Source organism: Notamacropus eugenii, chromosome 5, assembly GCF_028372415.1.
Source record: "Notamacropus eugenii isolate mMacEug1 chromosome 5, mMacEug1.pri_v2, whole genome shotgun sequence".
Taxonomy (NCBI): Eukaryota; Metazoa; Chordata; class Mammalia; order Diprotodontia; family Macropodidae; genus Notamacropus; species Notamacropus eugenii.
Window position 1 is genome coordinate 212,715,213 of NC_092876.1, and position 14,438 is coordinate 212,729,650.

The following is a 14,438-nucleotide window of genomic DNA, read 5'->3' on the forward strand; positions in this document are numbered from 1 at the left end:
TGTTCAGGTCACCAGCTTCACTTCTCCTCCAGAGCCATCTGAATCCAGTGACCAGATATTCATCAGGATGACTGGAGATGACCCAGGACAAGGCAATTGGGATTAAGTGACTTGTCCAAGGTTACACAGCTAGTGAGTGTCAAGTATCTGAGGTGAGATTTGAACTCAGGTCCCCCTGACTCCTGCACTGGTGCTCTATCCACTGCACCACCTAGCTGCCCCACCAGAGAATAGGAGACATATACAAAAAGACTTATCATAATATGCTGGACAAGATTTAACAACTAATTGGATACTGAGGGTGTATCCATTTCAGAGGCCTATAAGTAAGTGTTTGCTTTTTGCCACAGTCATTGAGTGAACTGGTAGAAAAGTATGGTCTAGGTTTATATTTGTATTACAGTGATTTTTATTATTTACATATTTTCTCTATTTTTAGTATCTATGATAGCTTTTCTTTTACTTTATTAACTACATAGTTATGTTTAAGATACAATTTTGAACAGCTGAGTACATAGATAGAAAACGTATTGCATGGAAGCTGAAGGTCTAGAGCATATTTCCTTCCCTTGGGAAACCCCCTAGGGCTCTTATAGAGAGTTAGAATATAATACTCTGGTTATGATCTATAGCTGGGAACACAGACTTGCTTTTGTAAAAGCAGGTTGGAGGATAAAGGCAAACCCAGAGAAAATTTGAGTGTTTCATAAGTCTAGGTGAGAGTTGTGAGCATCAAATTCTATATATTAAGTCTAGACCCCATCTACAACACATGTATGGTGCTACATTTTGAAGACCTTAGAACAGTGTCTCTACACTAATTACATTAAGGAAGTACTAAATTGCTTTTGCACCTCATTTGTTATCAATAAAAGGAGGGGGAGATGGTTGGTTGTTGTCCATTCTCCAGGAGGACCAAAATGACATCACCATAATAAAGTGAAGTTTCAGTGTGTACGACTGTGGCTGATCAGACCAATACAAGTTCAGAATGCTCTACCACAGATTGGGCACAGATAGTTCTTGTGAACATTTGGGGTGGTTACTCCAAATCTGTGCATCCTATGTTTCCTTTGTGCTGTCTCAATTCTACTTTGCTTATAGAGCACAGCACTTTTTCTGACATGGGCATGCCATGCTGAGTGGTCCTGTACCAGTGTCTCTCATGTCCCAAAATCAAATCCAAAGTTCTTGAGACAGACCTTGAGAGCATCCTTGCATCACTTCTGACCCCCATGTGATCGCCTGCCCTATGTGAGTTCTCCATAAAACAGTCTTTTTCACAAGCATATACACATTTTGCATTAGAATAACGTGGCCACCCCATCGGAGTTGCGCTCTCTGAAGCATAGTTGAAGTGCTTGGCAGTTTAGTTTGAGGAAAGACCTCAGGGTCTGGTACCTTATCCTGCTAGGTGATCTTCAGAATCTTCCTAAGACAGTTCAAATGGAAGCAATTCAGTTTCCTGGCATGGCACTGGTAGACTGTCCATGTTTCGCCGGCATACAACAATGAGGCTAGCACAATGTCTCTGTAGACCTTCAGTATTGTAGTCAGTCTAATACCTCTTCTCTCTCAAACTTTTTTTGGAGTCTCCCAAGCATTGAGCTAGTTCTGGCAATGCATGTGTCAACCTTATTGTCAATGTGTGCATCCCTGGAAGGGCTGCCAAGGTAAGTGCACTTATTCACAGCATTCAAAACTTCTCCATTTATTGTAACTGATGGTTCCATGTTTGGATGATGTGGTGGTGGCTGATGGAGCACCTGTGTTTTCTTGGTGTTGATTATTAGGTCAAAATTAGCACAGGCAGCAGAGAATTAATCCATACTTTGTTGCACCTTCAGCTTCAGAGGCTGCATTGAGGGCACAATCATCTGCAAACAGAAAATCATGCACCAACACTCCCTCCACTTTGGTCTTGACTTCTAGCCTTTTCAAATTGAAAAACTTACCATCAATTCAGTAGTTGACCTTGTGGCAAAGTACCTGGTGCAGATTCTATTCCAGCTGGGAATTTATAAGGTAGGGGGAGACAATAAGGTACGCTTGAAAGTGTCATAGGATCTGAATTTGAATATCAGCTCAACTACTTATTGCCTTTGTTATCTGGGCAAACCCTTTAAACTCCTGGAGTTTCATTCCTCTCATTTGTAAAAGACAGAAGACTGGACTGGGGGACTGCAAATCTAGATCCCTATTATCTTATACCTTGATGACATCTTAGGTCCCTTCTATTTCTAAATCATATAATCGTGTAACTCACATTCTCCGTGTTTTTTCACTAACTAACGAGTAAAATCTAAACTTATTATTGCATCATCAAAACAACCCTGGAAGTTGGAATCTATTATTACATTCTCTTTACAGTTGAGGAAACTGAGACACAAAACAGTTAAGTGATTTGCCCAGGGTCACCCAGTTAGCAAATTTCTGAGGTTGAATTTGAATTCAGGTCTTTTCACTCAAAAGACAAAAATGGTAGGGACTTAAGAGAAGTAAAAGAGATTAAGACCAGGTGGCAAGGATACGCAAAATAACTATATAAGAAAAATATTAACATAACCAATAACCACAATGGTGTGGTAAGTAGTCTAGAGTCAGACATCCTGGAAAATGAAGTCAAGTGGGCCTTAGAAAGCATTGCTAACAATAAGTCTAGTGCAGGTGATGGAATTCCAGCTGAGCTAATTAAAATCCTAAAATACGATGCTGTTAAAGTGCTGCGCTCCAAATACCAACTAATTTGGAAAACTCAGCAGTGGCCACGGGATTGGAAAAGATCAGTTTATGTCCTCCTAAAGAAGGGCGATGCCAAAGAATGTTCAAATTACCAAACAATTGTGTTCATTTCAGCAAAGTTGTGTTTAAGATTATGTAAATTAGGCTTCAGGAATATGTTGTCTGCAAATTACAGAAGAGCACACCAGTTTTCAAAGAGGCAAAGGAGCTAGAGACCAAATTGCCAACCTTCACTGAATAATAGAAAAAGGAAGGGACTTCCAGGGGAAAAAAGATCTACTTCTGCTTCATTGACTACCCTAAAAGCTTTGACTATGTGGATCACAAGAAAATGTGGCAAGTCTTCAAAGAGATGGAAATACCAAACCATCTTCTTGTCTCCTGAGAGAGTTGTATGTGAGCTAAGAAGCAATAGTCAGAACTGAACGTGGAACAACTTACTGGTTTAAGATTGGGAAAGGAATATGACATGGCTTTATACTGTCACTTTATTTATTTAAATTATATGCAGAGTACATCATGTGAAATAACCAGCTGGATGAATCAAAAGTCTGAATTAATGTTGCCAAGAGAAATATTAACAATCTCAAATATGCAGATATGTGGTTGTTTGTGTATGATTTGTCCTTCATTCTCAGTGAGGTCCATGATATCAAGAAGATCATGCCATGATTTGCAAGTGAATTGGTTTTAAGTGGGGTAGGGCTGTGCAAAGTCATTAGCCTCACTTTCTCCTCAGAAGTCATCTGGGTCCAGGAACTAGATATAGATCAGAACAAATGGAGATAGCCCAGCTATGCAGCTGATACCACTGTGATGGCAGAAAGAGAAGAATTAAAAAGTCTCTTGATGAGAATAAAAGATAATATAAAAACTGACCTAGAAAACAAAAAGAACCTAAGATATCAGCAACTAGTCCCATCATTTCCTGGCACACAGAGTGAGAAGAAATGGAAGTGATGTCAGATTTTATATTCTTGAGCTGAAAGATCACTTCAGATGGCTCCTGCCGTCATGAAATTAAAAGATACTTGCTCCTTGGAAGGAAAGCTGTGGCAAATCTGGACAGCATGCTAAAAAGCAAAAACTTTACTTTGCCAACAAAGGTCCATATAGTCAAAGCTATGGTTTTTCCAGCAGCAATGTACGGTTCTGAGAGTTGGACTATAAGGAAGCTGAGCACTGCAAAATGGACATTTTCAAATTGTGGTGTTGGAGAAGACTTTTGAGAGTCCCTTGACAATAAGGAGGTCAACTCGGTCAATACTTAGAGAAATTAATTTAAGGTATTCACTGGAAGGTCAAATACTGAAACTTAAATACTTTGGTCACACAATGAGAAGATAGGACAAATTGGAAAATCCCTTGATATTGGGGGAAAAAAACCCAAGGCAAAAGAAAAAGAGGAGGGCAGATGATAAGATGTATGGATAGTGACATAGAAACAATGAACCTGAGCTTGAAGAGACTTCAGTATATAGTAGAGGATAGAAAGATATGGCATGCTATAGTCCATGGGGTCATGAAAAGTCAGACATGACTGAACAACTCAACAACGACCTCACTCAAATCCAATGTCCTACCACTTTGCCACCTAGCCATGTTTTCCTTGCTACCCAATCTATCAAACTCAGAACATAATTTGGGGACTGCATGATTTCCTAGGATGTAATTTATTTATGACTTGTAGGTAGGTACCATTGTCTACCTCTGGTAAATTCAGATAATGAATAATGAAAATATTTAGAAGGAATACTTCTAAGACAAAAGACTCCTATTCCACCAGAAAAGCTGCATAAAAAAATTCTTATTTTTGGAAGTGACATTCCTCTGCTTTACCCTTATTATAGAAGGATGTCACTAAAGATGTTATAGCTCTTAAACGCTCCTATAATTCCTTCTTTTATTTAAGGCAAATGATGAGGCATCAGTTTTTCTGTTGTAAGATAAGAATTGAAGTATCAGTGACATTTTTGTAGTAAAGTACATCTATATGACAATACTATTTAGCATGCATTACTATGTTTGGCAAGTCTAGTTTCAGAAGTCATAGTCTGTGCTGCAGAAAGAAAAACGAGAGAACTATTTACATGATGACCACAGTAAAACACTACTGAAAGATATTAGCACTGTGACGAAGGTAGTGAAAAATGATGGTGAATCAAGGATTGATGGTGAATCATGCCTGTTTCCTCTCCACAGGAAAACCCTAAATAGGTAATGAAAACATTGCCAACATATTGATTTGCTTTGTTTAAACTTTCTTTTTTTTTGTTATAAGTGACAGTTGGATGAATGAATGAAGGAATGAAGGAATGAAAAAGCATTTCTTAAGTACTTACTATGGTATAAAGTACTGTGGTAAGCCCAAAGAGACAAAAAACCGGAAATAATTCTGGCTGTCACATTCTGTCAGAGTATTCACAACGTAATGAAAGAGAAAACTTACAGCAGATTTCAGTGGAAATGAGATGTTAAGATTTTATGATCCTTAGGTTAAAGCAGCAAAGCAAATTTATCTTCTTTAATGTAATTTCCTTTTGTATGAACCACTTGAAAGTGTTCATATAACACTTTGATGGCAAGCTTTTTTTTTTTTTCTGGTCCTCAGTGGTGGCTGTGGAGGGGTTAGGGAATGCAACACATGCTTGTTGGTGGCAGCTGGTCATTAGTTGGAGAAGATAGTTGAGATTGTGGGCATAATTTGAGTGCCTTGTCACATGCTGCCTTCTTTCTTACCCTCAGAGTATCTTGCTGCTTCTATTAGTCTTGCTTATCTTCATCACTATCTGTTTTATTACTTACATAATTCAAAAGGAACAGAAATAATTATTTTCATATTTTTCTTTTTCTTTTTTTTCTTCTTTTTCTCCCCCTACTCATTTCTATGTTTCAAAATGTCACCTTTTGTTTATATAAATTGACATAATCTATGAGTTGAAAGGACCTTAAGAGTCTACTTGTTCAACCAGTCACTACCCTTTACAACATCTCCACTAAGTAATCAACAATTTTCTACTTTAATGCCAATAAGGAAAGAGAACTCACAACTTCCCAAAGCAGCTCACTCCACTTTTGGACAGATCTGATTTTTGGGACATTTTTTTCCCTTACTATCTCCCTTCAACATCTGCCTCTTGTCTTGAGCTCTGTCTGCTAGAACGAAGCAGAAAAAGTCTAATCCCTTTTCTACATATTAGCCTTTCAAATATTTGAAGATCTCCATGAAGTTCTCCCTAAACACTTTCTAGAGGTAAACAGCCTCAATTACTTTGGCCAATTCTTTTATGGCATTGTCTTCAGTTATCTCATCATCCTGGTTGCTCTCTCCTGGATGTTTGTCAGTGTCTTCCCTAAAATGTGGTTCCCATAATTGGACACAGTACAGATGTGACCTACCCAAAGCAGAATATAGTAGAATTATTATTCCTTTACTCTAGACATCATACCAATCTTAATGTGGCTTAAAATAATATTAGGTTTAGAGCTTCTAGACCTTAGGGCTTCTGACTCATTTTGAGCTTGAAGTCCTATAGTACCATTAGATCTTTTTTTACAGGAACTGTTATCTAGACAAAGCCCTTCCCCTTTGCTTACTATATTGAATTTTTTAACCACATATACATATATACCTATTAAATTTCATCTTATTCAACTAATCCAATTGTTAAGACTTGTTGAGATATATTTGGATATATTTCCTGTGAACCAGTATGTTACCAAGCACAGTATGTTACGCACAGTACCGAGGTCAGATGTCTGATAAACTTCATGAGAGATCACCTTCTTCACTGACATCAACCTATTTAAAAATTATATATATATGTATGAACATGATAATTCATTTAGTACCAAAGTTACCGAAATACACAAATACACCGAAATATTCTTACCAAGAACTCTACTTCTCAGTCACAAGGTTGCAATGAGTAGCTTTGACAAATACCAATGAAATCACTCCTCTAATCTACCAGTTCAGTTTCCTGGGGGGGAGGGACCAGAAGAATTCACATTATACTGACATGATTTGTTTTTAATGAAGCTATCCTAGCTTTTAATGATCACTTTTTCTCTTTATTAAGTGTTCACAAACCTTCCCTTTAATAGTGCATCCTAAAATGCTGCTTGGAATAGACATGAGATTTGATCCCTCCCCCTTTTTTAAAAATTTGCGATGATATTTGCAATTCTGCCATCAGGACCATTAGAACTGATTGTTCACTAATTACATCTGTCAGTTCTTTCAGTAACATATAAAGTACTTTGTATGGGCTGGGTCTTAGGAAGAAGAAGACAAAAAAGAAAAAGGGGACAAAGAAGAGACAAAAGAAGAAGAAAATGGAAAAAAAAGACAAAGGTGAAGACGAAAAAAGAAGATGAAAAAGAACAACAACTGCAACAAAAATCTACAAGAACTCTCAAAAGTCACAGCAGCAAAGCCATGTTGTACAGGAACAAATAACTGTCCATACTTCAGAACTCCTGAAGGCAACATTATACTACAGAAACCGAATGGATATTCACAATGACCATGCTAAATCATACAGAAAATGCAAAGCTTTTTTCTGTACATCTTGTTTAAGAAAACAAGGAAGCATGTGACATATTTAAGAAAGATTTGTATTGAAACAAGTATAATAATACAAGTTGTATAGTTATTAGTATATTCTTATTATTTAGAAAACTCAAACATGCAGCTGATTTTCCGGATTTCAAATGAAAGATTACTTTGGTGTTCTGAAGCAGCTGTGATCTCATCAAACAAGAAATCAACAAACACAGAATAAGCACCTATTATATGCCAGGTACTCAAGGGGATGGAAAGAGTACAATGGAATAGTCTGTGCCCCAAAAGGCTGCTATTCTATAAGATCACAGTATATTCTTTTAGCTAGTATAGATGGCAACTCCTCGAAGCCTTATTGTACTGCAGAATTTCTGTATTTTTCTCACATATTCTCTATAGAGAACATATTTAACATGCTGAAGGCTTTTTTCTGTTTTTTTTAAAGCTAAACCTTTTTAGTTGTTTTCACTGTACATTAATGACTTGTATATTTTATATGTTTATCTGTTTTATGTTTTTTTTCTTTGTTAATACTTATGCATTGGAACATAAACTCTTAGAGTCAAGTGGTTCATTTCAAAGTTATTTCTAACATACTTTCATATTCTAGAAGGAAATTCATGACTTATTTTTAATAATGTATGTTTCCAATTAAAGCTATAAATGTCTGTAACAATGGAGGCTGGATTAAAACAAAGTGTTTGGAAAGGTGCTTAGGATGAAAGAACTTCCTTGCAAATGGTATTGAGAACTAGGCTTTATATCATTCTTAAAGTGTTAATTGCTACAGAAAGCAACAATCTATTTAATTTGAGGCAAAGTAAAAGATGATAAATTTATATTTTATCCATTAGGAATTCATATTTGCAATATGTATATATATATATATATGTGTATATATATATATATATATAATTATTCTGCATTATTTGGTCTTGATGCCTACCTAGAGAGTCATACTTTTTCTAAAAATTTCTAAATAGCATTTGCAACGTAGGGAAAATATTTCAATCTTTTATATAGTTTTAAGCCATCATTGGATCAACAACAACTCTCATAATATAGAGATTCTGTCCATTCTGACTGGTGTTGTTCTTTTAGACTCTCAATAATGTCAAATAATCATAGCATAGAATCTTGGTGGAAAAAGGAAGAGCTGACATTCTTTCTGCGACAATTTCTGTTTATATTTGTAATTCTATGATGTCTAACAACAAATAGGTATGTTCATAATTTTCATAGGGAAATGCAATCAAGGTGCATTAACTCATGGAAATGGAAGGACTAACAATTTTATAGAGACATTCACATCTATCTAAAAGGCACTGGATTTTTTGTAGAATCAAGGCCCCAACCAATGGCTTCATCTTTTAAAATTAATTTAGCAAACTGACCAGACCTTCCTGAACAATTATCTATGTATAAGGGAAAAAAAATTTATTTTTCTCTTGGTCTAGACACATCCTGTCTGTGTGAATCAAGTCCTTTAGCCCTATATAACTAACACTCTAGACTCTAAGTTGCAAAGAAGGTATTGACCTACCCTGGTAGAGAATTTCATCATCTGAAAGTTCTCTGTACTAATGAAACCACAGGTTTTATCCGTATCTCTGTCTCAGATTTGTGTTTTCACTGCAACATATGGAATTCCCACTGGAGCTGTATAAGCCTACTCAAACTTTTAGTGTTACAGAGCTGCCTAAAAGCTTTCTAATCTCTTCTGTAGGGACACATAGCCAGAATTCAGAAGTTAGAACTTGAACCCAGGTCTTGATTTTGAAGTCAGTTCTCTTTTCACTGCTCCATGCTGCCTTTTCATCTTTTATCTATGAGAAATAAAATAACACTTCCTTTAAAAAAAAAAAAAAACTCTTCTTGATAAATACTACAGATGTAAAAGAGGTGTTAATTACTATATATTTAGCACCCTTTAATGTTACTATGAACAATTAAGAGCATACACCTCTTTCAGGAAATTCACTACCCATATAACTGTATATATTGGCCATATTGAAGATAAGATATGTTTTAATAGTGTAGATTAAATTACTTCTTATGACAGTGTTGTCTTTTAGCTGTATTAGCCTCTATCAATTGGTATGCAACCTTTCACAGCTCTGGAGCTGCTTTGTCACTCATCAGTATCGTAGAGAAGCATAAATAATCATTATGTGACATCTTGACATGAGTTTTGTATCTGACATTGACAGAATATGTGAGGACATTTCATCAGCAGCCAACTGCTGCCTTGAAGAATGCAAGGTAATAATCCTGTCCACTGGTTGTTAGAATTGGGTTTTTGACTTCTTATTTTCCCATCTATCTTTTTTTCATTTAGCTTTTCTGAGTGTTACATTCTTATTCTCTGGTTTATCATAAAGGGAGCTTCTTTCTGAAAGGTATTTCTGTCCACATACACAGCAAGCTAATTCATTATTTATTTGATACTTTTATAGAAGATTTTTTTCAATGCTTCTTTATATCTTTCATCTTCCTCAAAATAAAACAAAACCAAACAAGAAATCTAAAAAGTACATCTGCTTTAGGCTAGATCTTCAACACAAAGTTAATACCCAAACAGTTGCTATTAAAAGTACTTTTGGCCCATTTGGATTAGCAACAAAGGAAGAAATTCTTTCATCTTTGTCTACTGTGACATTCATTTGAATTGTGCTGAGAAAATAGGATTTATAATTACTTGATGAAGAGTTGCATGAGGAGAGGTTTAGGAAGGACAGGAAGAGTAGGGAATTATTTCACTATTTTAATTTTTTCTGGAGCCACAAGCAGCATGTGTTTGAGGGATAAAAAGAGAGAGCTACACATTTTCTATATAGTCATCATATTACATTTTACTTTCTTTAACCTGGGTGAATTTTTGAAAATATTTACTGTCTACTCATCAAAATTTGAATTGATATGAATAAAAACTTGGGTTATCATTACTGGTAATTGAAAGAAGGCAATATTTAAGGAATACATCTTTAGGTTAAATGTTTTTCATCATGTTCAGAAACAAAAATAGAACAAAACAACTTAGTTTCCAAGTCCTGAGAGTTGCATCATAAGGAGAGAACTTTGAAATCTCAAGCAATGGATATAATATATGTTTTTACTGTACTTCTGTAGAGGAAAAGTTATTGGGAGTTTTCCATGGATACAGAACTGGGGATAAGTTAATTTCTAAAATGCATATAAAATAACAGCTTAGGATCCAGTTGATATTCTAGGTAGGCTATTTTTAGAATAGATCATCTCATTCAATATCACAAGGCAAGATCATCTCATTCAAATGCCCAGAATTACCAACTCACCAAATACAGTCTTTTCACTCTGTTACCTCTGCCACAGGTACTTAGCTTTATGTCTACTACCAATACATATGAAATAGAAACCAGTGTGCACTTCTGGTTTTATTGCATTCAGACTTCTGAACTTTAAAAAAAAATATACATTTTTGTAAGTTATTATGCAGAAGTGCCTCAAAAAAGAGTGATTAAGAAGGAGTATTTTATATACACAAAACAGTTACAACATTACTAAGGAAAATCCTTAAATTGTTTATGGATTTTACAGTTCAATGGTCATAGTTCTCCTCACTTGAGTTCACTTATTTATGATTGTATGGGTTGTTGGAATAGTTTAAAATTCCCCCATGTCCCCGCTAACTAAGGCATCACAAAAACATCTTTCCCTGTGAGAGAGAATAGTTAGAAGTGGCAGGAATATAATTATCAAATATCTATGTCCACTTATGTACAATAATCTCATGGACACTGTACAATACATTAATATTCCAGACAATCTGTGATCTCATTGAGGTGCACATTCATTTAAGTTTTGCAAATTGCAAGCAAGTCATGCCTAAATGTCTCATGCAATTCTTCCTTGTGTCTTCTCATAAGACCACCATAGAGGGTCTGTGCTAAACACTGGGATCTCATAGGTTTTACTGTGTCATTTCTTTGTTCAAGAAGCTTCAATGTCATTCTAGGAGAAGATACAGACTCTCCTGCTGGACTTGTAAAGCCTTTTATGATCTGTTTCTAATCTATATTTCCAAATATTTTTATATTACTTTTTACTTTTATATTTTCTTACATATTATTATATATTATATACTTTTATATTACTTTCGTTCACACATTTTGATGTGCCAGTTGTCAGCATACAAGATATGTTATCTCCCATTTTTTTGTACCTTTTGTACCTTTGTACCTTTTTTGTACCTTTGAACAAGCCATCTTCAATCTCTCTCCCGCTTTCTCTTCTGCCCCTTGGAACCTTGAGCTTCTTTCAAGGCCCAAGTAACACATTTGAAAATGTTCTTTCTTGGCATCCTCAGCTGTTGGCATTCCTACCCTAGAAAGAATTACTTGGTGCCCAATTTGAATATGTTTCATATTTACTCATCTGTGTACATCTTGTTTGCTCCCCCTAGAATGTAATTTCCTTTAAGTTAGATGGTAGTTTCATTTTTCTCTCTGTATTTTTTACACCAAGTTCAGTGCTTGGCATGTGCTATAATTAAAAAAATACTTGTTGAATTAATTCCTTTAGTTTTCTTCATATAGCATGTATGCTAATGGAGCACAGACCCCACCTGCCATTGTCATGCCTTGATCTTTCTACATAGCTGACCCATGTTTTTATAATCATATCTTTTTTATGAAATCCTTTATGGTGCTATTGCTATTTAGTTGCATATTTGTAATGTGTTACAGACTGCTCATGCCCATTGTATGAGCAACTAGGTGACCTAGTGGATAGAATGCTGAGCCCCAAATCAGGCAAAACCATCTTTCTGAGAATCTGACTTTAGACACTTAAGTACTGTGTGACCTTGGGCAAGTCACATAACCGTTTGCCTCAGTTTTCTCATCTGTTAAGGAGCTGGAGAAGGAAATGACAAACTATTCCAGTATCTTTGCCAAGAAAATCCCAAATAGGGTCAACAAAGAATAAGACATGACTGAACAACAACAATATAGTCATCATGTAACTTTCCACTGCCTTTACATAGCTTTCATCTTCATCAATCTTTTGGAGTCTATCGTTTTTCATGAGCTGCAGTCATGGAAGGTCCAGGTATAATCACTGGAAGAAAATTGGTGTTAAGTTGGATGATTATTTCAAAGAAATGTTTGTTATTAAATAATTTGCAATTTCTTAAGATCAGTACAGCCTAATCTTCTGTTAAATTTTGAGCCTTAGCACATTGTCTATTTGTGGTGTCTGTCCAAGACATGCATGCCAATATATAATAAAAGTATGGTCAATATTCAGCCTTCCTACACCTTTTTTTTTGTGTGGAGAGTTAGGTACATCCCTTTGAGTGATTATGTGTCTCATTTCAGAGTTTCTGCAATGTTCTAGAATTTATTTAATCTGCACAGCATCATCTGTAAACAGAAACATTAGGAGAAAATGATCATCTATAATGAGGTCTTAAACTGAGGTCCATGAACTTAAAAAAATGTTCTAAGTATATTTCAATAACCATATTTATAATTGTAGTCCTTTATAACCTTAGGAATTTTACTGTATGCATTTAAAAACATTTTTTTCTGAGATAGGATCCTTAAGCTTTAGCAGACCAAAGGGATCCATGAGACAAGAAGGTTAAGAATCTCCATTCTCTAGAGAATTACTTTGTCACTCTGTGCTGGACCTCTTCCATGTTGAGGGTTAACATGTTTGGCTAAAAAGTCCTATGCAAAAGAAGTGGAAAAGTGATGGTGAAATATATACCAAATATGTAGGAGTTAAAAATCAAAATCTCTGGGGAACCTGTCAGTTAAATTGTCATAGTGTTCATTTGTACATTCATATTGTCTTGAGGTAAGGGAAGGAATACTGACATGAAAATAATGTTCATTAATTTATTGAAGATTTCCATATGCTATTTTATTCACTATTTATACTTAATATATAGTTATATTTTAATAATAGAGGTCCTTCCATAAGATGCAAATTTTGAAATACTGGAATTTTTTAATGTTTTCTGAAGAAAAGTTCCTGATCTTTAACTGAAATGGAATAGAGAAATCTTGAGACTCTTTGTTCAAACCAATTCAGTTAAGCATTTATTAAGTAAGTTTCATATGATAGACACTGTACTATTCTCTGGAGACAGACACAAAAATGAAAAAAAATCCTTGCCCTCAAAGAGTTTTTCATTCTAATGTTGTTCATTAATGAAGCCCTGACAACAAACCTGAGAAAACATTGTTCAGTATAAAAGTTACTTTTCTTTAACTAGAAGTTTAATTCTTGCCATACATTTATGCATTTTTAAAGGACTTACCATGTTTGGCTCTAAATCATAAAAACAAAAAATAAATGGATTATGAGTGGTGACATTTTTGCTTTTCCCTGAATCCTCTTGAAGAGGCCACAGTTTGGAGCTAAGATTAAAGATAGGATGGGATGAATTATTTGTTCTAGTAAGTCAATTTCTCATTTTCTAAATCTGAGCAGTCACATCCCAAACTGATTTTTTTTTTCTGCGGAGGAAATAACCTGTGTTCTTTTATGGGAGAGTAAAAATGGAAAACCATGCTGTTTCCCTACACTACATATAGGAAGTTCAGAAGGAGACCTCCTCCTAAGTGGTAAGGAACAGCCAGTGATATGGCCCAAGGAAAATGCCCTACATAAAGCAACAGAGAATTAATCCCCCATGCCTTTTTCTCCCTCACACCAAGCAGGAGTCAGTGTTAGAAATGGGAAGAAGGTGAGTAGGTATGGCGTGATGTAGGAGATAAGGCATATTTTCTTATCAGGATACCAAAAATGTGTGCTATAACTCACTATGGTCATCTAGTGAATGATGAAATAAGTGTACAGTAGAGGTTATACCATAAAATATTGAAATACTAAAGTAACTGTCACTTAAAAATTTTCCTATTTGGTAATTTTTTTAGAAGTATACTTCCCAAGAGCAAAGATTTTTGCATTAATATCTACTATGTCAGGTAATTAAATGAACATGTGATTGCATGTGTCTGGCAGCCTTATTTAGTATGATGTACAAATTCATAGTTCTTCAGTTTTGAAGATGCTGTTGATGATATTGCTGTCTATAAGCTTAGCAAAAAAGCACACTGCACACTCCTCTCCAGAATTT